This window comes from Lissotriton helveticus, chromosome 12 (genome assembly GCF_964261635.1).
Source record: "Lissotriton helveticus chromosome 12, aLisHel1.1, whole genome shotgun sequence".
NCBI classification, from domain to species: domain Eukaryota; kingdom Metazoa; phylum Chordata; class Amphibia; order Caudata; family Salamandridae; genus Lissotriton; species Lissotriton helveticus.
In genome coordinates, this window is record NC_136073.1 from 856420777 (window position 1) to 856444301 (window position 23525).

Sequence of the window (23525 nt, forward strand, 5' to 3'; positions counted from 1 at the left end):
AAGGTGAGCTAGAAAGAGAGGAAGTGTAGGGTGGAGGAATGAGCTGGAATGAAGAAAGAAACAATGCCCTGTGTTGGACTAGCCTTTCTGGCAGCCTGGCACTTCCAGATGGGTCCCCCTTTAAATGCCAGTGTGAGGACCATTTTCTCTGATGAGTGAGGGGTTGGTCTTTAGCTTGCAGTCAGCGCAGCCTTTCATCCTTCCGAGGTGGATAAAAGTGCGGCACTGAGGGGCACAGGCAGAATCTGCTCCGAGGGTCGGTGCTCGTGCAGTGGCGCCGTGCTGGGGCCTGTTGATGCACAAATATAGATTTAAAGGCGTCCAGGGGCAAAGCATTGGTCGGACTGGCAGGCCTGGGACGTGTGTTTATTGTTGACATGCAGCTTGACCTTTCTGGAAGGTGCGGAGACCCGAGGGTGCCAGGGGCGACGCGACAGGGGTGCAGGAAATACAAATACTTGGGATAACTTTCTAGAAGTGGCTGGGCTGATGGGACAGAGCGAGGGTGCCCTGTTGCCACCTTAAAGTGACAGAAATGCTAATTGCTCAGCTAAATTCTCGATTTTCATAGCACACAAAATATGTGAAGGTTAAAAAAAAGTCAGACAAGATATAGGCAGCAAGATACAGGCAGACCACATTGCGTTCTGCAGGCGTAATAGCTCGTACACTATGGCAGTCTCTGGGTGTGTGTGGCTCTGGGTGTGTGTGTGGCTCTGGGTGTGTGTGTGTGTGGCTCTGGGTGTGTGTGTGTGTGTGTGGGGGGCTCTGGGTGGGTGTGTGTGTGGCTGGCTCTGGGTGTGTGTGGCTGGCTCTTGGTGTGTGTGTGTGGCTCTGGGTGTGTGTGTGTGGTACTAATTGCTGTCTGCTGAGCTCGTCCGTAGGGTACAATAGGTCTCACATTTGCGAGAGATTAAGCTAATGGCAATGTAAATGACAATGCCATTTATTTATCTGTTTTCAAAACCAACACATAAATACACATTTTGTCATTTACAATGCCAATAGCTCTAACTTTTCCAAAGGCGTAACCATTGCATTGTAAATGCTTGTTTTTTTTAATCTCCCTCTTCTCTTCTGAAATGTTGGCATGTATGCTCTGAGAGCTCAAGATACTTCACCTCACTATTGTGAGATTCAAGGCTAAACCATGCCACTTCTGTCATCGTCTGGGCGAGACTGCAGTGATTTCTATGTGGGTTTTGAAGTTGGCAGCGAGTGAAAATCCCAGATGGGTGCCCCACCTACACCCATTGAGAGAGGCACTTGGGGGTATAGAATTTCTAATTCATTTTACTCACAAGTTAAAACAGCGTGCTTTGTTTAACTGCATCGTTGTTTAGATTTTTGACTTTTACGAACAGAGAGGTGGTTGGTCTCGTTTTTTTCACACTGTTTATTTTTACACACTGGTTTGCTACTGTGCTCAGCATAGCGCCTCTTTGGTGTGAAGCGCTATCTGCATTTTGTTCACTTGCCCGATCATTGTTAAGGACAGGAGTGACAAAGAGTGTCTGAACTGCTTTGTTTGTTTACAAATTGTGATGTAGCGCTCGTATGCTGCCTGTCTGCCGTTTCAAAGTGCTTTGAGACACGGTAAGCATGCAGGCACTACAAGACCAGGCCCAGAGAACACAGTGATAGTGTACTATGTATGCAGGGGCACGGGCTGTGAGGTAATGTTGGCGCCTAGAGCGCCCCCGCGGTTTGCTTCTGTGCTCAGCATAGCGCCTCTTTGGTGTGAAGCGCTATCTGCACTTTGTTCACTTGCCCGATCATTATTACCGGTAGCAATAGAAAGTGCAAAAGTAAAAAGAAATGTGGAACTAATATAACGAAAGAAGACGTAAGAGCGACTTAAATGTGTTTCCTTAATTTTGTGGCTTATTGATTAATTGGCTGTAAAAGCATCTTTCAAGTGATATTCCCGACAAGAGACAGCAGGGAAATCTTATCAACGTGGTCATTTAAAGAACTCTTCCATTTGTCTTTCAAAAATATTTAACTACACAGAAATGTGGGGTTTTAACTGCTTTGCATAAAAGAAAGCAAAGTATGTACATGTTTTGAATTACAATGGTGAAAAGTTGAATGGAAAATGTAGAGACTACAAGTCCCATAATGCCTCGTGTGAAATGATGAATCTCTCAACGGGGCCGATCACTTTTTAATGTTGAACGAGCCCATTTACAGGCGGGCAGCTCTCATGTTTTCAAGCATCTGAAGGTGGTGCTGGGAGCCGTGCGTGCCTGCGCGAATGTGCGCGCGCCCCCGGAGAGGCAATTCTGTTCCCTGCCCTTGTCTACACTGTGAGTAGAAGCTTTTTTTGACAAAGCTTAAAGAAAAATCAGCATATGTTTGTATGTTTGTGAAAACTTACAGTGCTGAGCATGAATGAATGACAATTGAGAGACTACGAGTACCATGATGCAAAGCGTGAAATTAATCTAAAGGGGGCTGGACCTGCCCAACCCGAAAAGCATGTGATCTGCCCTTTTGTTGCATCAGTTTCATTTCCTGTGTTCTCATTGGGACATCCTTCGCAGCATTATATTTACATATAGCACAGAGAAGCGAGCCAGTTTATACAGTGCTCTGTGAAAAGAGAATGTCACACTAAATGCTAACAAAGCGGAGCAAGTCGCACAGGGAAATGAATACATTTTCCTTCAACCTCACACCCGGCCCCATGTACCTCCGGCGCTATTACCGATTTGGTGGACTGAGCGCCTCTTAATATTTGTGGGCGCTAGGTGTGTAGTTGGGGGTTTGGCTTCGAACACAAACCTATTAAAATGAGATTTACTGACTCTCCCAAAATTGGTCCATGTTCCCCACTCACTCTTGCATGTAAATACTGGCCGTTTATGCGCAAAGCTGGCTCACCATTCAAATCAGTCTTAAAAGTTGTAAAAAACAATCAAGCAGTAAATTGTCTTACAAGATGGCAACATTGTTGGACTAAAGCGTTTTACGTTTGCTGTCATTCAGTACGATGGGACTTGTAACTCGTGTGCAAGCCATGATTTTATATTTAGTGTCACTGTTTTGTGGCAGGGGAATATGCAGAATGTGGCTATATTGTTATACATACAAATATATGATCTAAATGTTACTCATACTATGTAAACAAATGAAAATATTCAGGAGGTTACCCGATAGTGAGAAATACCCGATGTTTATAAGTCAGAGAGGTAAATCTCGAAAGAGAGAAAAGACGACAGCCAGGAAAGGGAAGGGAAGAAGAGACTGTGGAAGAGAGAAAATAGGAAGGAATGGGACAGAGGAAACGAGGGCGAGCACAAAGTGCAGAGGAAGGATGGAGGGAGCAAGGGTGCTGGGGGTGGGAGGGAGGAGGCGGTGGAGAGCTCTTTGAAATGTGAAGCTCTCGGCGAGGAGAAGTGAGAGGATCCCTTTGAAGCATGCACGGCCTCGCGGCCGTGAAAGAAGACAAATGGCTTTCATGTGGTGATGCGAGGCAGGCGGATAGAAGCGCGTTCACGAGACCACATGCACTTCTGGAAATCCGCATTTTAGTTTAGCTCTTAGTTTAGCCCCAATAGTCTCGTCCTATTCATTCCTTGCGGAATGGAATAGGACGAGCCCTAACAAGTTGCTGTGCTCAACCAATAAGCGGTCCTCACTGTCTGCAGTCCTGATGTTCCCATCTCCATGAGCAATGAGGAAGGCTGGGGTGACCTTTCTCAAAGAGGAGTACGGAGTCACTATCACAACGTCCATCGTCGTCCAATAACTTTTACAGACGGGCCTGTAAGTGTTATTGCGATACAGCTTTCAAGACACTGGAGCCTTGAATGCTCTTCTAAGTGATGTTCCTTCCGGTTAATGATTCACCTCAACAAACGTCAGGTAAGAGTCAGACTCTCAGCCTCCTCTTCTTCCTGCTCCTCTTCATTGGTCTTCTCCTCTTCTCTAGCTGTGCTTTCAATTGTCATTCTGGTCACCAATTTGGACATGACTTGCATGCTGAATTTGAATAACTGGGTGCTGGACCCCAGAGGCATACTGTGTCCCTTGGGTTCCACTAGGGAGCATCTGGGAGACAAATGCGACAGAACCGGATGGACAATGTGGATTGAACTGAGGACGCATATTATGAATTGCACCAGGCCCCCCTGGGTAAAATGTAAACCAAGCTGGAGGTGCAGTGCCACTCACCCACTGCATTTGCTGAAATGAGGGTACGCCATGGGTAAATGGCGGAAAAGATCCTGGCATTTCACCCGGAAACAATGGGCAACGTGAAAGTACTGGACTGGCTAAGCAAATGTTTATGTTGTTCTGTAATCAAATCCTTATTGGCGTCCTGAATTTCGTGAGCCTGTTTTGTTTCTAACCTGAGATCCTCGGTTTTCTCCCTTGTTACCCTAACTGCTTCTTCACGTCTCCAGATAATTTTCTGGTTTTCAATTTGCCTGGGTGTGAACGTTTTCTTCACTTTCGTACAAAACCTGGGTGAGCTCTCATCCAGGGGAGTCAGTGCACCCAGAGGCATGGGCATATCACTCTCCGACAGCCTGTCTGTACGTGGTAGGAATGGGATAACTGTGTTGTACTTGTGCCCGCGTTTAATGGCGTTCATGAGAACGGTGTTTGTTTGGAAATCTGCCCAACGAGAAGTCCATTGCTTTGTCAGTAAAAGGATAGTGAATGCAGAGTTATTAATTGCTTCTTCGAGGCATGTTAGACGGCAACTACCAGGACGTGCAAAACCATCACAGAAGGTTGTCCCATTTTTAACTCCCAAACTTTCCAACTTGCCTTGAACTTTAGAGGCAATTTCTTCATCCTCCTGGACATGTAAAATTACAAAACTGAAAAACCAATCCTCGGTCCTCTCCGACTCGGTTGATGGAGGACTGACATATGAGGATGGTGGTTTCTTGACCTCAGTTTGTTCTTGAGGGCTGGTGTCTACTATCGGCAGGCTGGGAGTAGATGGTGCTGACAGATTGCGACTTCTTTCTTTTAAAGGAGATGCACATTCCACTGGCAATGTAGAGGGATGTGAAGTCACTGGTTTAGTATCATTAATGAACGATAATGCAGATGTCTTTTCTGGGCAATGGGCTGGGACCCTTTCCATCTCCGAAACCAGCAGACTGGTACCAGGCATGTCTGTACATTCCACAGGAAAGTGCTGAATGGTTGGCTCTTTAAATACTTGCAGACCTGAACCAGTAGAGGTAGTGATGAAGCAAAGCTTTGCATATTTTGCGGCTTGCCGAAATCAAGAACCTCGTTTATGTGTAACAAGGTAACCCGTGTATGTTTTACTAACGTTTATATTAAGTTTGAGTAAAGTTTAAGACGCTTGCCTATGTGTATTTCTAAAGAAATTAATCCATGTCCTTTTAAAATGGCCGTCGCTTGTATTTTAGTTACTGCGCATGCGTCAGCCACACTCACGTGTCCTGACGCGTCTGCAGAAGTGGAGGGAAAGTTATGCGCATGCGTAATTCATAGCTGTGCTTATCATGTGGTACTGCTCGTGCCACTGCTCTTGTGATCGTCTCAATGTAGCTAACATTTAATTGCATAAGTTTATTTCTTGATGATGAGTTGAAAGTACCAACCCTGTGATGTGTTTTCATAATGACATTATTATGTATTAATTTGTTTTCGCTTACTTTTCATGTACCGCGGGCAATGGGGGTCTGAGTGAGAGGAGAGCCATATTGGAGGTCCCTTCTGCGCCTGTGCGACATTCGGCAGCACGAGGGACCTTGGCTGATGGAACATAGCCAGCTGGCAGTGATGGGCGAGATGCTCCTGAGAAAGTCACCTCTGCCCTGCGAGAACAGCGAATGTGGCTTCTTATATGATACAATGTATTGATGCGCTACTGTTAGCTCATGGGAACCCCAAATCTGCTAGGCGGTACCCAAATATGTAAATGAAGGCTTCAAATCGTGTATTGTGATTGGTGTGTTACCCAAACCCTACCTTAGGACCAATCGAAATTGAGGGATTCTGACACTTTGCAACATTGGGGGGTGGTACACTGTCCCCAAACTGTATATCTACCCTGGGTTCACCTAGTGAACCGTCCGACTTGTCTGGTTTAGCTGACCTGTCACTGACCCAACGCACTCAATAGGTGACTGAAGATACAGAGCGCTGCGGAGCACTCTGTCCGAATTTGACCATAGACTAAGGTTTTACTGAACCTTAAAGTGCTGGCAAGGCACTTAGCTGGGAGTTCGCTGACCCAATCGGGGTCTTGATCGATAGCTGCAGAGAGGGTGGAACGCAGGCGTTGCTTCCAAACTGCGGGTGTGGTCCTGTCCTGAGCGGTCCTGTCCTGAGGGTTTGCTGTCCTGTCCTGAGGTCCTGTCCTGATTCCTAATCTGAGGGTATCCTGTCCTGTCCGGGGTGTCCATTCTGCACCTGCTGTCCTTTGAGGGGTATCCTTCCTTGAGGGTTTCCTGTCCTTAACTGACCCGTGGCCAGGGTTTGGTTTCCACACCAGTCTAGGTAAATACTGCTCTAAGTTCTTTAAACTTGCACCTTTCTATATTTCTACCTTTTGCTACAATAAAGTGACACCTTTGCATATGTTGATTTTCCATGCTTTTACCGCAAACTATTGAACGAAAGTCATTTGCATATTTTTCATGATATGTTCCCATGTCACCCTACCTTTTAGAGATTATATTTTGCATAGCAGTGTGTCATTTTCTGATATGGTCTAGAACTTCGTTGCCTAGGTTGTTCAAAGGCCCTTTCACCTTAAGTGAAGCGTGTTATTCATTATAAGTTCTTCTATAGTCACACACACTTAGTCTATCCCTGTTTAGATAATACTGACTTTACATAGTATTTTCTCGTTACATTTTATTAGTACTTTGATGGTTACTCTGTCATTATTTCTTTCTGCCTATGTGATTTACGTTATTTTGGTTATTGATTGCCTTATTTTACTGTATCTCATGCAAGAAAATATTGAACTTTAGATAAACATTTTAAAACTTCCAGTTGTCCGTGGTCATTTAAACAATATTGAATGTCATTTGAAATTGCATTTTGCTGCCTTTCCTTTTACAGCTAGGCCCCTGATTCATTGTGGTCATTAGGCACCCGCATCGGTGGATGGTAAGTCGGGTGCACTGAAAATTGGTAGCAGGGAACACACACACACCAACTTGATAGAGCTCGTGAAGTCACCTGATCGATGTATATGGTGATTTGAAAAGTATATGGGCCCTGAAGCCGGAAACGGCGAAAACTATTGGCCGGGTGGCCTCGCGCGCTCTATCAGTTTTCTGGTAGATCAGAGGATGGTTAGGGACTAGCTAAAGGTTAGGTAGGACCAGTTAGACTAGTTAAGTCGGAAGCTGCTATTATATTAATGCTGCTAAAAGAGCGGCTGTTCTGAGGGAACTGATCACTCTCTTGTGAATACGCTGCTGAAATTTATGAATTACTGTATTGCCATTATTCTTGTTCTTATATTGTTATATGTACTAATCCATGCAATTGTCAACCGTCTTGTTTTTTGTTGTCCGAACTCCCCGGGGAATTGAAAGGGCAAGTGGTGAATAGAATCCATTGTCCTGAGGTCACAGGTTCGAGGAAAGTTAGGTGCAGGTTAGGATAACCGGGAAGCACTAACTAGGGTTTTCTGAATACATGTGTGAATAAATGACAGTAACGGGGTTCATTGGCAAAATTCCCATAGTGGCGTAACCTAGTAAGGGTCACATCGGAAGAGTAGCAGGTTCCTCGGAGCTAGCGTGAAAGCAGAGGGGTCCGCTGAGAAACCTTAAACTCGGAACATATCCCGGAAAGAAGTGGATGAGTTTAGGGGAATAACAGGTTCACCGATGCTAGAGTGAAGGGTAGGCGGAAGAGATCTACCCGCAGCGAGTGAAAAGTAAATGGAAGTAGTTTACTTGCAGTAAAAGAAATCTTTCTCTGTCTAGACACTTGAGCACTGTGGCGAATGTGTATTTGTTGTAAAATAACCAAGCACTGAGCACTTTAAAAGAAAGAAAGTTTCCGTTACCTTGTGAAGGGAGGGAGTCAGTCGCGAAGCGCCTCTGACGTCACTCTGTGCCGCGCTAGGATTGGTAGAAGCAGCGGGCGGGTAGCGGAGCTGAAATTGTAAAGGAGGGGTGAGCGCCGGAGCGTGGGAACTGTCTCACGAAGGGGCCGCGCACCCATTGGCGGAGCTTATTTTGTGTCGCGCACCCATTGGTTGCACGAATTTTCTGAAGCGCGTTCTGATTGGAGGTAGTTTGTAAACAAAGTTAGCGCAGAAGTCGTATGTGGCACTCGCGGACTACAGAGACGCGACCTGATCCAAGGCATCTAGGGTTTGAAAGGGATCAGTGGAAGGCTAACAGATACGATATTATGTACGGAACCAAGAGAAAAATGTCCCTTATAAATAAGGTGAAAAATTATTTTAAAACGGACAAACCGATTAAATCTAGGGAAGGTGTTCTTGTCCCAGCACCCAATACTCCCGCCTCATTCATGATGTTTGACCGAGGGTACAATACCTGTGTGTGGCTGGAGAATTGGGTGAAGTACACAAAAGATGACGGAGTATTGGCTTTTCCGTTAGATGGTACTTTCAATGGTAGGATCTTATTTAATTTAAGAACCCGAATGAATGAACTGCATCCCAGACCAAGACTAACGCAGTATGAGGCATTAGAGGAATGGGAGATTGAAGCTTTTGAAAGAGAAAGACCCCGAATGGACAAGGGTTTGACCAAGTGGTACCCCAGGCAGAAACAGGAGTCCAGGGATAAAAGGATGAAACAGTGGAGGCAGAGCATGATTGTTGAGGGTCTGTTTCCCATGATGCCGGCATGTCATAACGTTGGAGCGGGTGAGAAAAGTACTGAAAAATGTAAGCATTGGGGGGCCCTGGGGGATTCAGATGATGAATTAATAGATGACATCTGTACCCGAAGTCCGCCACCTTACAATGAGGGAACCCGACCTTCCAGTGTAGGAGATGTTCCCCGACGCCACTTCCAAAAGGAAGAAGACAGGTTCCTGGGACTGGGAGGGGGTGGTCAAGTATTGCCCTATCCTGAAAAACCCGAACTGACGGAAACAAGGGACATATATCCCAAAGTGCCCGCAAGTCAGGAAGAAAAATATTCACGTACGAAAACCTTTTTTCCCAGACCCTTGTATGAAAGCGAAGAGAAACCTTCGAATTCGGGACTGCCTTTTGTTCAACCTCCATATGGGGAAGAGCGCAGGTCCTTTAATACTGGAACTTTATTCCCGAAACCAAATTATGGGGGAGGACCAAGTGAAACGCATCCTACTGCCCCGAGTTTTACTCCTCCATTGACCCCACAGATATTACATGACACAACTTTAAGAAGGGTACTAGTGGAAAAGGAGCAAGAGGCTCTAGCTAGACAAAGAACAGAAATAATTCAGAAAATTTCTCAGATAAATACCAGTCCTGAGGCATTGACTATTCCAGTAACTATTGGACCGGTGGTCCCGTTATACGGAAATGGTCAGGGAAATCCGATTACTCCAGTCATGACCCCAGTCATAGCAACCCCGAGACAGGAACCAATCATCATAGATGATCAGTCCAGTGAGTGTGAGTCTGAAGTTGCGTTTTTGGAATTGCCAAACAAACAGACTGTAAAGGGAATACAGCAGAGGTATAACCCTTTTAATACAAAAGAAATTAAATTAGAGACAGCAACAGGTACTAGGAATGTCTCTCTGGTAACTCCGGATGAAATTGAGAGTTGGAGTCGTGAATTAGAGAAGCAGACTCCGCAAACAAAGCCTTTAGATCTCTACAAGCTGAGGGTCGAAATAGAAGAATTAATGGCAGGAAATGTGGGGTTGGATCGATTGAATACCTACTCTGAAGAAGAATTGTCGTTCATATGTAAAAGCTTTACAAGGAACACCAGAGTACTCCATGAAAAACTGACCGAAACAGCAGTTAGTATGGGGGTAGATATCTCAAAATCCAAGCCCTTACAGAAACCGTACAGAGCAGACTTCTCAGACAAAGATATAGAACACCTGAATGTGGCAGGGAAGAAGTTGCAGATTAAAGAATTAATGGGGGTACTGCAGAAATGGGGAGATGTGGAAAGATGGAGAAGCAGGTGGGCGAAAAAGAGAGAAGAGGTTCGCTCCCGACAAGTGACTCCTGAGTTTGCTTTAAGAGAGGTAGAAAAACCTGAGCAGTTGTGCCCCATGCGCGAAGTTCCAGGAGGGAAATATGTACATGTCCCCTGGTCTAGGCAGGATATTGTGTCCTTCACGAACGATTTTCCAAAATTACGAGAGAAACCAGTTGACTGGTACCGGCAGGTGGAGAGGTTCGTGAAGGTACAGAAATGTCTGTGGAAAGACCTGGATGGGTTTTTCGACATTGTGGTTCCAGTAGATTTATGGACCCAGTGTAAAATAAACATAGATTGGCCCAGTGAAGAGTACCCCAGAAACAAAGAAACAGGGGAGCCATCAAAGGATGTCATGCGAAAATATGAGCAGGTAATTCAGCACTTGAAAGAAAAGGTGCCCGCTAAGGAAACTGATTGGACAAAAATAGATAGAACAACACAGGAAAGGGACGAGACAGTGCACTCTTTCTATGAGAGGTTATTGCAGGTATTTAAAACATACAGTGGTATTGACAACATCGACCTGAAGGATATGACACACTTTATTTACAGGTTTGTAAATGGTTTAAGACCTGAAATTTGTCAGTGGATAAAAGACAATAAAATCTGTTGGCATACTAAGAAAATGGATGAGGTCCTGCGGTACGCTAAGTACTGTGAGGACGAGATGGCAGAAAAGAAAAAGGCCCTTAAGGAGAAGGTTATGTGGGCTCAGGTGAAGCTCGCAGAACAACAGGAAAAACAATTGAGTAACATGGTTAAAAATGCTGAGAACAAAAGTCCTGGGGGAGGGGGTGGAGGAAAGCCCCGGCCCAAATTTAGCAGGGAAGAGGCTATGAAAACATTTCCCTGCCATCAGTGCGGCGAAATTGGACACTGGCGAAACGAGTGTCCCCAATTAGTCGATGTTAATGAGACAACTCCTGATTTAATTCCACAGACGCAGAAAGAAAGACCAAGAAAGACTCAACCCCAGGTAAAAACAGTTCAGGTGCCTCGAGCACCCAAGCAGGTATACAGGGGAAGACAGGCAGAAAATGAAGAGATAGAGGTTTGGGAAAGCGGGGAGAACAGAAATACAGCAACTTCGCAGTATCTGCTAAATGATACCTTCCTTTGTAACGATCAGGACTGACGGGGCCTGAGAGGGGAGGACGAGGAGTGCGTACTTGGCGCTTCCTTGCCGGTAGACCAGTCTGGACCATATATTGAAGGAAAGGTTGACGGAAATGATGTCACCTTTCTGTTGGACACTGGCGCTACCCGTTCTACTGTAAGAACAGTGGACGTTCCAAACCTACCCCTCTCGGGAGAAAATATCCAAGTAGTAGGTGTATCTAATCAATTGATTAGTACTCCTGTTACCGAACCAATGGAGATTTCAATTGGAAATTTTAAACAGATGCATAGATTTGTCGTCTGTGACACCAGTCCAGTAAATTTACTGGGACGTGATTTGCTGTGCAAAATGAACTGTACCATCTTTTGCACACCAAAGGGTGTTGAAATACAGACCCCAGATGAAGACGGCATTTATAAATTATTGTTGCTTAGACCTGACTCAGAAATTAAAAGATTGACCCTGCAGGACTTGCCCCAAGAACTACAGGAAGCCGTAAAGCCAGAGGTGTGGGATTTCACTGGAAAGGATGTGGGTTTGATGAAAGATGTGGACCCCATACAAATAGCCATCAAAGACAATGCAGTATATCCTAACACTAGGCCCTACCGAATGAATGCTGAAGTGAAAGCAGGTGTCACTCTGGAAATACAAAAACTATTGGAAGGAAACATCATACAGGAAGTGATGAGCAGCCCATGCAACTCACCGATTATGGGCATCAAAAAGCCTAGTGGCAAGTATAGGGTAGTGCAGGACCTGAGAAAGGTTAACAAAATTGTAGTTCCTTGCTGCCCTATTGTCCCGAACCCTGCAGTAATTCTGTACCAGATTCCTTGGGATGCTGAGTGGTTCACTGTGATTGATTTGTGTCATGCATTCTTTTCGATACCCCTGCACCCCGACAGCAAATTTCTTTTCTCATTTGCTTTCGAGGGTCACGTGTATTGTTGGAACAGGGTCCCTCAAGGGTATACAGAGAGCCCCTCTATCTTTAATCAGATCTTGAAGAAATGTCTAGAGACTTTGACCTTACCTGGGAACTCTGTCTTAGTCCAGTACATAGACGACCTTCTACTGGCGTCTAAAAGTCACCGGGACTGTGTAGTTGACACCATTGCCCTCCTAAATCATCTGTGTGAGAAAGGGCATAAAGTGGCCCCTGACAAACTACAGTTCTGTGCAAAATCAGTGAAATATCTAGGACACCAGATAGAAAAGGGTGTCAGAAAAGTCACTTCAGAAAGAGTGAGAATAATTCAAAAGATGCAGTTGCCCCGTACTCAAAAAGAAGTCAGAATGTTCCTGGGTGTATTAGGGTACTGCAGGCAGTGGATTCTGGGATTTGCAGCCTTAGCCAGGCCCTTGATAAAAATGACCACAAGAGGAATGCCAGATGTTGTACAGTGGGACGATGAAAGTCTAATGGCTTTCACAAGATTGAAAAACTGTCTGTGTACAGCCCCTGCGTTGGGAATGCCAGATTATTCCAAAGAGTTTGCCCTTTTCTGTGACACTCGCGATAATTGCGCATTGTCAGTCCTGACTCAAGAACATGGCACGACCAGGAGGCCTGTGGCTTATTTCTCTGCCACACTGGACCCAGTAGCTGCTGGGTTACCAGGCTGTCTGAAAGCAGTAGCTGCTACCTGTGCAAGTTTGGAACAGAGTGAGTCCATTGTCATGGGACATCCTGTGACTGTGTATGTTTCACATGGAGTGGTAATTCTATTGACCAGAACTAAAACACAGTATCTCACCCCTAGTCGGCTGACTAAATACGAGAGGATTCTTGTGGGTGCAGCAAATGTAAGCATTGTTAGGTGCGGTATTCTGAACCCTGCCACCTTACTCCCCGACCCCTTGGAAATGGAGGGTGGGGATGATGATGAACATGATTGTATTGATCTGACAGAGTTCAGTACCAAGCCACGCCCTGACATAAAAGAAGTACCATTGCCTGTGCATGATAAAGAATTATTTGTGGATGGTTCCTGTCTAAGACATGAATTAGGAGGCTTGAGTGCTGCTTATGCAGTAGTGTCTTTCACAAAAATTGAACAAGCAGGTTACCTATATAACATCAAGTCTGCACAAGTAGCCGAATTGATAGCCATGATAATGGCTTGCAAAATTGGGAAGGATTTACGCATAACAGTGTATACTGACAGTCAGTACTGTTATGGCGTTGTGCATGACTTTGGCCAATTATGGCTGCAGAGGGAATTCATGACTTCCTCAGGTACTCCCATTCGGAATGCAAAGGTTGTTCATGACCTTTTGGAGGCCATCCAGTTGCCCAAAGAACTGGCAGTGGTAAAATGTGCTGCTCATAAAAGGAGCATGGACAAAGTATCTCTGGGAAACGATTATGCTGATCGAGTGGCTCAATGGTGTGCCAAAGATCGGTATATTATAAATCCAAAACGAGGGGGGCCAGGAACCAGCTGCCAGCTTCAGGTGTTTGAGGAAGTGCCTACATGGGATGAGGTGAGAGAGTGGCAGGAGTCGGCTCCTTGGCAAGAAAGAGAGAAATGGAAGGAGGATGGATGTAGACCGAGACGTGTGGATGGCGTCATCATAGGTCCAACTGGTATGCCTGTGTTACCCCGACACTTGCTTGGCACAATGGCTAGATTAATACATGAAGGATCACACATTGGTAGGGATGCCATGATTCTGGTATTTCAACAGACTTGGTACAGTAAAAAGTTCAGGAAGGTAGCAGAGTCCCTCTGCCAGAGGTGCCTGTCATGTCAACAGATGAACCCAGGCAAGAGGACAATGGTTGAACTGAGCAAGATTGGGAGGTCAGGGGGTCCCTTTATAAAAATACAGATTGATTTCATCACCATGCCCCATTGTGAAGGAAAGCGATATGTCCTTGTCATTGTGTGCGTATTTTCGAAATGGGTAGAAGCTTACCCTACTCCCAAAAGTGACGCACTGACAGTAGCGAAGTGTTTACTAAAAGAACTGATACCTAGGTTCGGAATACCATGCATTATTGAATCAGATAAGGGTGGATCTTTTCAGAATGACATACTGGCTGAACTTTGTAAGGCCTTTGGAATAAGGCAGAAACTCCATTGTGCATACCACCCAGAGGCTTCTGGAATAGTGGAACAAGTAAATGGAACTATCAAAAACAGACTAGCAAAGCTGACAGATGCTACTGGCATGAACTGGGTGAAGGCCCTGCCCCTGGTCCTGATGGGACTGAGAAGTGTTCCAGACCGCAAGACAGGCCTAAGTCCCCATGAAATCATTATGGGAAGAGTGATGAGACAAGCATGGGTGCCAGGAAGCAAACTGTTGAGTATTACTGATGATTTGGTGCTTGAATACTGCAGAAGATTGGGTGACCAAGTGCGTTCTATCTCTCGCCAGATTGGAGACGACGGCATCCTTAATCCAACGACTCCTCTCCACAACTTGGTTCCAGGAGACTGGGTCAAAATAAAGAAGCACACTCGATCAAGCTGTCTGGCACCAAGGTGGGGAAAGAAACGCCAAGTAATCCTGGTGACAACCACTGCAGTGAAAGTCGCAGGTGTTCCCCAGTGGATCCACGCCGGACACACCCAGAAGGTATTGCCAGACAGAGGATTTGAAGAACCAGGGCAACCAGCAGAGGACCCTGAAGGAGCCAGACCAATAGCAACTGACAACGAGCAGCCCAGCACCAGTCAGGTTGCAGGAACAGCAGACGTTGGCCCAGGAGTAGTTGACTGCGAACTGCCAAGAAACCAGCCTGCTGAAGAGGTCCAGGAAACTGAGCCAGGAGTAGCTGAAGACGAGCTGCCAAGCATATGGCCAGAAGAATGGATACCGATGATTGATCTGACCGAAGATCCTATCAGAACAAGAGAACGACTTAGTGAAGGTAGAGAGTGGACTAGTCAGGAACAGCAAGGCACAGGCGAAGAACCTCAGCCACTTGAGATTCAAATCAAAACTGAGGAAGGAGAAGGTCAGACAGGGACAGAGCACGTGATTGATACAGATCCAGTGAATAAGACTGAACAAATACCCGATACTGAACCAGTACCCGATACTGAACCAGTACCCGATACTGAACAAGTACCCGATACTGAACCAGTGCAAGATACAGAACAAGTGTTTGATACTCCTCCATTAACTCCTGATGTGGATAAGGGACAGACTAGACATAGAGTAATAGTTCGAGCAGAAGAAAATCAAGAGATCGAAGTGCTTGAACAGGATCAGGTAGAGTTAGAAAAACGGGTTCAGGAAACAGGAACAGAAACAGAGACAATCGAAAGCCAAAAACAAAATATTCCTGAACAAGGCCAGATTAGTAACCAGGCAGAAGAATTTGATGCTAGCCCTGGAACTAGTCAGATAAGGGAAGTAGGAGAAGAAAGTGGAGAAGAATTACCACAAGATAAAGAGAATAAGAGAATAAGAAAAGAAAGTGAAGTCCAAGTACCGACTAAGAGACTAAAGAAAAGAAACAACCTTGAGCCTAGGTTTGTAAAAAGACTGAGACTAAGGATAAAGACAGTGGAAGAAAAACGTGCAGAAGCAAGAAGAAGTGCTCGAATAGCAGAACAAGAAGAAGACTCTTCCAAAAGAAGGAGTGAGCGAATAAAAAGACAAAACAAAAAGTACAAGTCTCCTGAATGGACACTGGTTTTGGAAGAACTTGAAGATCTTGATATAACTGACGTGAGTGACGGAGAACCTGTCCCAGAGTACTCAGCTGAAGAGGAAGACGAGCCACCGTGAATTTGCACAAAGTAAGCTAGTTGTGTAAAAAGTAAAAAAAGAGGGGTGAGAACACTCCTTCTGAGCTAAAATGTCTGATTCAACAGTGAATGGTAGTCCTAGTTGCAGCCGCTTTAAGACGTGTTGCAAGGTGTGTATATGTAGTGTAGTAGTGCTGATAGTTATCTGGATAGGTTTAACAATTTTCATTCCCTTTGCTGTAAGTAAAGATACTAACATTGTCCCTACTGAAGTTGTAAATACTGACAATGAGGAGCTGACAACACAGAGTGTAGAAAGACATGAGAGAGCATTGAGACAAACTAAACGAGACTTAGAAGCATCAGATGAGAAAGGACTACATTATCATGGCATGAAGAACAGGACACATTTGAATGTTTTCGCAAACTTGTTAATACACTATGTAGAGACTATGGAAATTGAAGATTGCTATGTCTGCATGAAGCTGCCTACTTCGGTGGCTGAAGGCGTGACATACCATCATCTGCCATTGACATATGGAATTTCCTGTAGCATTTTAGCTAGTTTATTTTACAAAAGGGGACCGTTACAGTATTATTACTCTAACAATGACGTGATCTTTTCTGAACTTCCTATACGTGGGAACTTGAATCCTGTAACATACCAAAACTGACACCATAAGATATATGGGAGACTACTTTCTGACTATAGGGAACATTGACATAGCAGATGCACACAGAGATAACTTGACTTGTTCTTTGCGTGAGCAGGAAAAGATGTTCCTGAACATGGCAGAGAAAAGGAGAATTAAAATTCAGAAGAAGGCTAATGACGAAAGTCAGAAAAAGCCAAAGTGGGCAGAAAACATGGAAGGCACCTCATCTGGTGGAGCGGGTCCTGCTCTGTTGCTGGATTTTGAAAAGAAAGGCAAGCTATGTCTTCACCGCGAGAAGACTAGCTATTATAATAATGTTTTCATTGGTTCCAGTGAATGCGAACATAATTACAAGGTAATTGGAGGTTGGGGTTTCAAAAATGGGTCAGAGCCTGTGTTTCCTGGAATTTATTATATTTGTGGGGACAAGGCTTATTTCAAATTGCCGGATCACTGGTATGGAAGCTGCTACTTTGGCATTGTTTTCCCGAAAATATACCATGTGAATGGAAAAGCTGGAAGCAATGAAGATACTAATGGCTTAGTGCGTAGTAAAAGAGAAAGTATAGGTGAAATTATGGGTAGTATTTTCAGTGCACTGATACCTGGAGTGGGAGTGGTTCTGAACACTCACAGAATTTGCAAATTGTCTACTATAGTAGATGTGCTGTCTACTGAAACAGCTCATGGATTTCTGCTGGTCAATACTGAAATGGTTGCGATCAGATCAATGGTTTTACAAAATCGACTTGCTCTTGACACCTTATTAGCGAAAGAGGGCGGAGTCTGCCGGATGTTGAAGGCGCAACATTGTTGCACTTATATTCCGGACAAAAGTGTGCAGATCAAAAGATATGTGAAAAACATTACTAATTTGGCAAAGGAACTCAAACCACTCGAGGTTGATAGTGCCTGGAAGAGACTGGTAGATGGTCTCTCAAATGTAGGTCATTGGCTTGCTGGCATAGGTAAAAGCTTATTATTCAAAATTCTGATGCCAATTGGTATTATAGGTCTTATTATACTTTCCATTTTCTTATGCTGTAAATACCGCAAGCGCACCAAAAAGCACGAGATAAATGCAAGAGGAGTGAAACGAAGTGTGGATGAGATTGAATTAGAGGAAGTGAATGATCAGATATACAAAAAGGTGAAGACTTCTCACCCTGCTAAAACTGAAAGAGAAAAGTTAGAACGGTTGTTGGAAGAAATAGAACTTTATAAAGTGTGAAAGAAAGTTGGCATCTGGTTCCATTATAATTTGTGATGATAGTAAATATCATCAAAGAGGGGATTGATGAAGCAAAGCTTTGCATATTTTGCGGCTTGCCGAAATCAAGAACCTCGTTTATGTGTAACAAGGTAACCCGTGTATGTTTTACTAACGTTTATATTAAGTTTGAGTAAAGTTTAAGACGCTTGCCTATGTGTATTTCTAAAGAAATTAATCCATGTCCTTTTAAAATGGCCGTCGCTTGTATTTTAGTTACTGCGCATGCGTCAGCCACACTCACGTGTCCTGACGCGTCTGCAGAAGTGGAGGGAAAGTTATGCGCATGCGTAATTCATAGCTGTGCTTATCATGTGGTACTGCTCGTGCCACTGCTCTTGTGATCGTCTCAATGTAGCTAACATTTAATTGCATAAGTTTATTTCTTGATGATGAGTTGAAAGTACCAACCCTGTGATGTGTTTTCATAATGACATTATTATGTATTAATTTGTTTTCGCTTACTTTTCATGTACCGCGGGCAATGGGGGTCTGAGTGAGAGGAGAGCCATATTGGAGGTCCCTTCTGCGCCTGTGCGACATTCGGCAGCACGAGGGACCTTGGCTGATGGAACATAGCCAGCTGGCAGTGATGGGCGAGATGCTCCTGAGAAAGTCACCTCTGCCCTGCGAGAACAGCGAATGTGGCTTCTTATATGATACAATGTATTGATGCGCTACTGTTAGCTCATGGGAACCCCAAATCTGCTAGGCGGTACCCAAATATGTAAATGAAGGCTTCAAATCGTGTATTGTGATTGGTGTGTTACCCAAACCCTACCTTAGGACCAATCGAAATTGAGGGATTCTGACACTTTGCAACATTGGGGGGTGGTACACTGTCCCCAAACTGTATATCTACCCTGGGTTCACCTAGTGAACCGTCCGACTTGTCTGGTTTAGCTGACCTGTCACTGACCCAACGCACTCAATAGGTGACTGAAGATACAGAGCGCTGCGGAGCACTCTGTCCGAATTTGACCATAGACTAAGGTTTTACTGAACCTTAAAGTGCTGGCAAGGCACTTAGCTGGGAGTTCGCTGACCCAATCGGGGTCTTGATCGATAGCTGCAGAGAGGGTGGAACGCAGGCGTTGCTTCCAAACTGCGGGTGTGGTCCTGTCCTGAGCGGTCCTGTCCTGAGGGTTTGCTGTCCTGTCCTGAGGTCCTGTCCTGATTCCTAATCTGAGGGTATCCTGTCCTGTCCGGGGTGTCCATTCTGCACCTGCTGTCCTTTGAGGGGTATCCTTCCTTGAGGGTTTCCTGTCCTTAACTGACCCGTGGCCAGGGTTTGGTTTCCACACCAGTCTAGGTAAATACTGCTCTAAGTTCTTTAAACTTGCACCTTTCTATATTTCTACCTTTTGCTACAATAAAGTGACACCTTTGCATATGTTGATTTTCCATGCTTTTACCGCAAACTATTGAACGAAAGTCATTTGCATATTTTTCATGATATGTTCCCATGTCACCCTACCTTTTAGAGATTATATTTTGCATAGCAGTGTGTCATTTTCTGATATGGTCTAGAACTTCGTTGCCTAGGTTGTTCAAAGGCCCTTTCACCTTAAGTGAAGCGTGTTATTCATTATAAGTTCTTCTATAGTCACACACACTTAGTCTATCCCTGTTTAGATAATACTGACTTTACATAGTATTTTCTCGTTACATTTTATTAGTACTTTGATGGTTACTCTGTCATTATTTCTTTCTGCCTATGTGATTTACGTTATTTTGGTTATTGATTGCCTTATTTTACTGTATCTCATGCAAGAAAATATTGAACTTTAGATAAACATTTTAAAACTTCCAGTTGTCCGTGGTCATTTAAACAATATTGAATGTCATTTGAAATTGCATTTTGCTGCCTTTCCTTTTACAGCTAGGCCCCTGATTCATTGTGGTCATTAGGCACCCGCATCGGTGGATGGTAAGTCGGGTGCACTGAAAATTGGTAGCAGGGAACACACACACACCAACTTGATAGAGCTCGTGAAGTCACCTGATCGATGTATATGGTGATTTGAAAAGTATATGGGCCCTGAAGCCGGAAACGGCGAAAACTATTGGCCGGGTGGCCTCGCGCGCTCTATCAGTAGAACCTGTCTTTTCTATGTCTTTAACAGGATGGGTAACTAACATACGTCTGTTGTCATCTACGTACCCTGCAACATCACCGCCTCCTCCTCTCTGCTGTACATATGAGAGCGTAGCGCCATTAAGCAGTTCACTTGGAGTTCTCTGTTGGTGTCCACGGGGATCTATATCAGTTATATATAATGCTGTAGGTGACGCGCTAATGGCTAAATTACTATTCAAGGAATCCACACTGTTTGAAGCCAATAGGGATTCGGATGCTGTGCTAGGATTCCTTTTTGCTCCATTAATTGGAATGCAATGACTCTTGACTCTAGGTGATGTTGGGCTTGGAGAAAACCCTAGTCCGGAAATTAATGTGCGAGGCTGATCTGGATCACACCAGATATTCTCTTTCTGCAGCAATACGCATACCTGTTCAGCAGTCTGCAGAAGTTCTGGGTCTTGTGGTGATGGTGAGACTTTATCGCCTCTGCATTGTAAGTTCTCATTTTGTACTTTATTAGCAACGTATTGGGCAGCTTTGATGTTTGTCATGGACTTCAGTAATTCCAGAGCTGATTCAGGCTGTCCTAAACTTTTGAGAATGATGGCTTCCAGCAGTTTCCGGCTATCTGTGGGCGGCCCTTGTTGCAGCCTACTTTGGAGTTCACAAAGCCTATCTTGCGGGAATCCAGATAAGCCGCGATAGATATCATCCAGGCTTCGGAGTGACCCCAAGCTTTCTGACATTTCATAAGTGACTTGTGCCAGCTCCAGGATTTGGCAGGAAGTTTGTCATCCCAGCTTTGCCCATTTGTTAATACATATTCAGCAAAGCAGCAGAGAGCTTTTTACCCCGGCTTCTCCAGCTGTATCCGGGACGGATTCTCCACTGTATCTATTACAGAACCACTGAAAGAGAGAGAAACATAACAAGTTATAACTTCAACAAAACATATTTTTGAAAAGCACAATCTTGGATAACACTAGGTTGCTTTACATGCATTGGAAAAGCCACCAGGTCTGATCATGGCAAGCTAGTGCGCTAGTTACATAGAGAAAAAAAAAATCATTGCAATGGCACCAAAATCAACAAGCATTGGCAAATTGAATAGGTCTACCCATAGGGACCTACTGGGTTTGTTGATGCATTTCGACGTGGCTGTACATCCACAAAAATATTACGCAGCATGGCAGAAAGAGATGGCCACTACTAGCGACTGCATCATTGTATAGGTGCTACATGTGTTATCAATAATGAGAGTACCCACGAAAATAAGTAGATGCCAATTGTTTTCAGGTCTTGCCTATTATTACAGTGCGCATGCGCTACTCACTCTGCGAGGGCTATTGTGTTCGAGGAGATTTCAGAAGGGGACTTCAAGCCACGCCCCTCATTTTCATTTGGCTGGCATTATCGTTTATGTAAAATGGTGGCCTCCGATTGAAACTGAGGATTTTTTTGTTTACGCCCTGTCTCCTTTTCGTCCGGCCCATCCGGTCTGGATTGCCTGCTTGCCGGCTGTGGTGACTGAATTTCGTATCTATAGGGGGCGTGTATGTTTACGAGTGAGTCTGTGTGTCTGAGCAACTTTTTACATAGCTTTTAATCGCGAGCAACTCTGAGCAAATGTTATGCCATAGTCATTTTCTGCCGTTTTTTCTCCATCTGCGTAACTGTAGGGCAGGCCTGCTCCCCGTGGAGAGATTTTTTATTTCAGGGATGGGTGGAGGCTGTAGAACGAAAGCGGGGAAAGGACGCTTTTTAGTTATAATAATTTTATTAATGAAGTACATATTTCGAAAATTATTTTTATGGCTTTTGCTTCCACTTGGATCGTGTTGGAATGCACATTCATGTGCGAGTTCCGTGCACTGGCTGCGCAGTTTGGCCCAATGGAAGCCCTGCGAAGGTTGTAGTTGGCGGGCGCCTGTGCTTGCGGTTTGGTTTCTTGGTGGCTATCCGCCATCTTTTCTGTGCGGGTCTGTCAGGGAGATGGCGCATTGCCGCGAGTTGCCGAATTCGGCGCTGCAGACACAGGGAAGAAACTGGGCTTCCTGGCTCGCCCCCGACACTACAGCAATGCCCCACAGACTCTTTAATGCCCGTGCATGAATTACTAACGTGGAGCTCCAGTGAAATGGAGGTTTATAAGGTGAACCGTTCTCCCCTTACTGGCTGCGCCACTCGGAGTCTCATCTCTGCTTGAGTAAAAGAGAAAAAAAAGCTGCGCAGCGTTGGACGAGCATACAAAACACCACTACACACTTGCAAAACCCTTCAAATGCGTTTTTATATAACCCTTCTTTTAAAGATTGGTTTGACCTTTCTATCGTAAACTGCCTTTTATTTCTGTTAATACATGTGCACCTATGCACAAAGTGATGAAAATTTGTCTAAAAGAGTAATTAATAATGCAGTATGGTTCGATACACTTCCAAAAACAGACACAGTATGGCCACACTCAAAACAAGCATTTGCCGTGCAATAGGTCTCGCATTTACGCAGTTTGACCTTATTGGCATTGTAAATAACAATGCCTTTTATTTATGTTTTGGTTTTTAAAAATATAAATAAAAGGCATTGTCAGGGGGAGGAGCTACGCTAGCAACCAAGATGGCCGCTTAGGCTCCCGGCTCCGCCGACCTCCGTATCCTGCCTGAAGATCCTGTCGATAATCCTGATTTAACGCCCGACCCCCGTGTAGATGAACCGCTGCTCACCCAGACGTGGTGGAGGTTTTTTCTTCGCCCGATCTCGACGGTGCTTATTTTGCCTGATCAACATTGAGGGAGGAGTGACGTGGCACGACAGTAACCGGGGATGGTGGTCCCTGACCCGCGGACCCGGTGTAACTCGGCCGGGGTTCGGTAGGTCGGGGTCTTCGCTCGCGCAAACGAGCTGCATATTGTTGCAGCAGAATCCGGTCAGCCCCCTCCGACGCCATCCGTTCCACTACTGTCTGTTCCCCCCGGGGAAGCCGGCTCCTCGGGGGCAGTGAACATGATCGTTGTTGAGCGTGGAGGGATGGATCGGACGGAGAGTGAGCCGTCGCTAAAAACCATAATGGCAGCCATCGGGGCATTTCACACACATGTGGATGCCCTGTTTCACAAAATGATGACGGGCTTATTGGCTGTGGAGTACGTGGAACCGGACCCTGCTACATCACAGGTATTATCACAAGCTGCGATTTTGACTACAACCATTTTGATCCCGGACGAGGACCCCGTGCGACAAGAGGAGCAGCAACCCTTGGTTGGTCTCTTGGTAAATCCCGAACCCAGTGTTTTGAACGTATCGACCTGCTTACCATCATTGCTAATTTTGTGAAAACCGATTTGTGTCCCCTCCCCGGAGAATCCTTTGGGTGACTGTCCCTGGACTTCTGTTTCATCCTCTCCCTCTTTAGTGATTTTACGATCTTGGAGAAAACTACATTGGGACTATCCATCCGTGAGGGAATGTTCCTACGCTGCTGCAGTTCTTGGCCACTTGTTGACTTTGAATTGTATTGTATTGCATTTATTCAGACT

General features: G+C 45.0%; 1 pseudogene across 1 annotated transcript in view; it reads right to left on the minus strand.

Annotated features, from left to right (window-relative positions):
• Nucleotides 1–1078: 1078 nt before the first annotated feature.
• LOC144798634 (TIR domain-containing adapter molecule 1-like) overlaps nucleotides 1079–23525 on the minus strand; it is a 42085-nt pseudogene continuing 19638 nt past the window's right edge. The window contains exons 2-3 of the transcript XR_013603586.1: nucleotides 20009–20900; nucleotides 1079–5202 (exon numbers count right to left, since the gene is read on the minus strand). The product of XR_013603586.1 is annotated as a TIR domain-containing adapter molecule 1-like (transcript). The remainder of the gene's footprint in view (nucleotides 5203–20008; nucleotides 20901–23525) is intronic.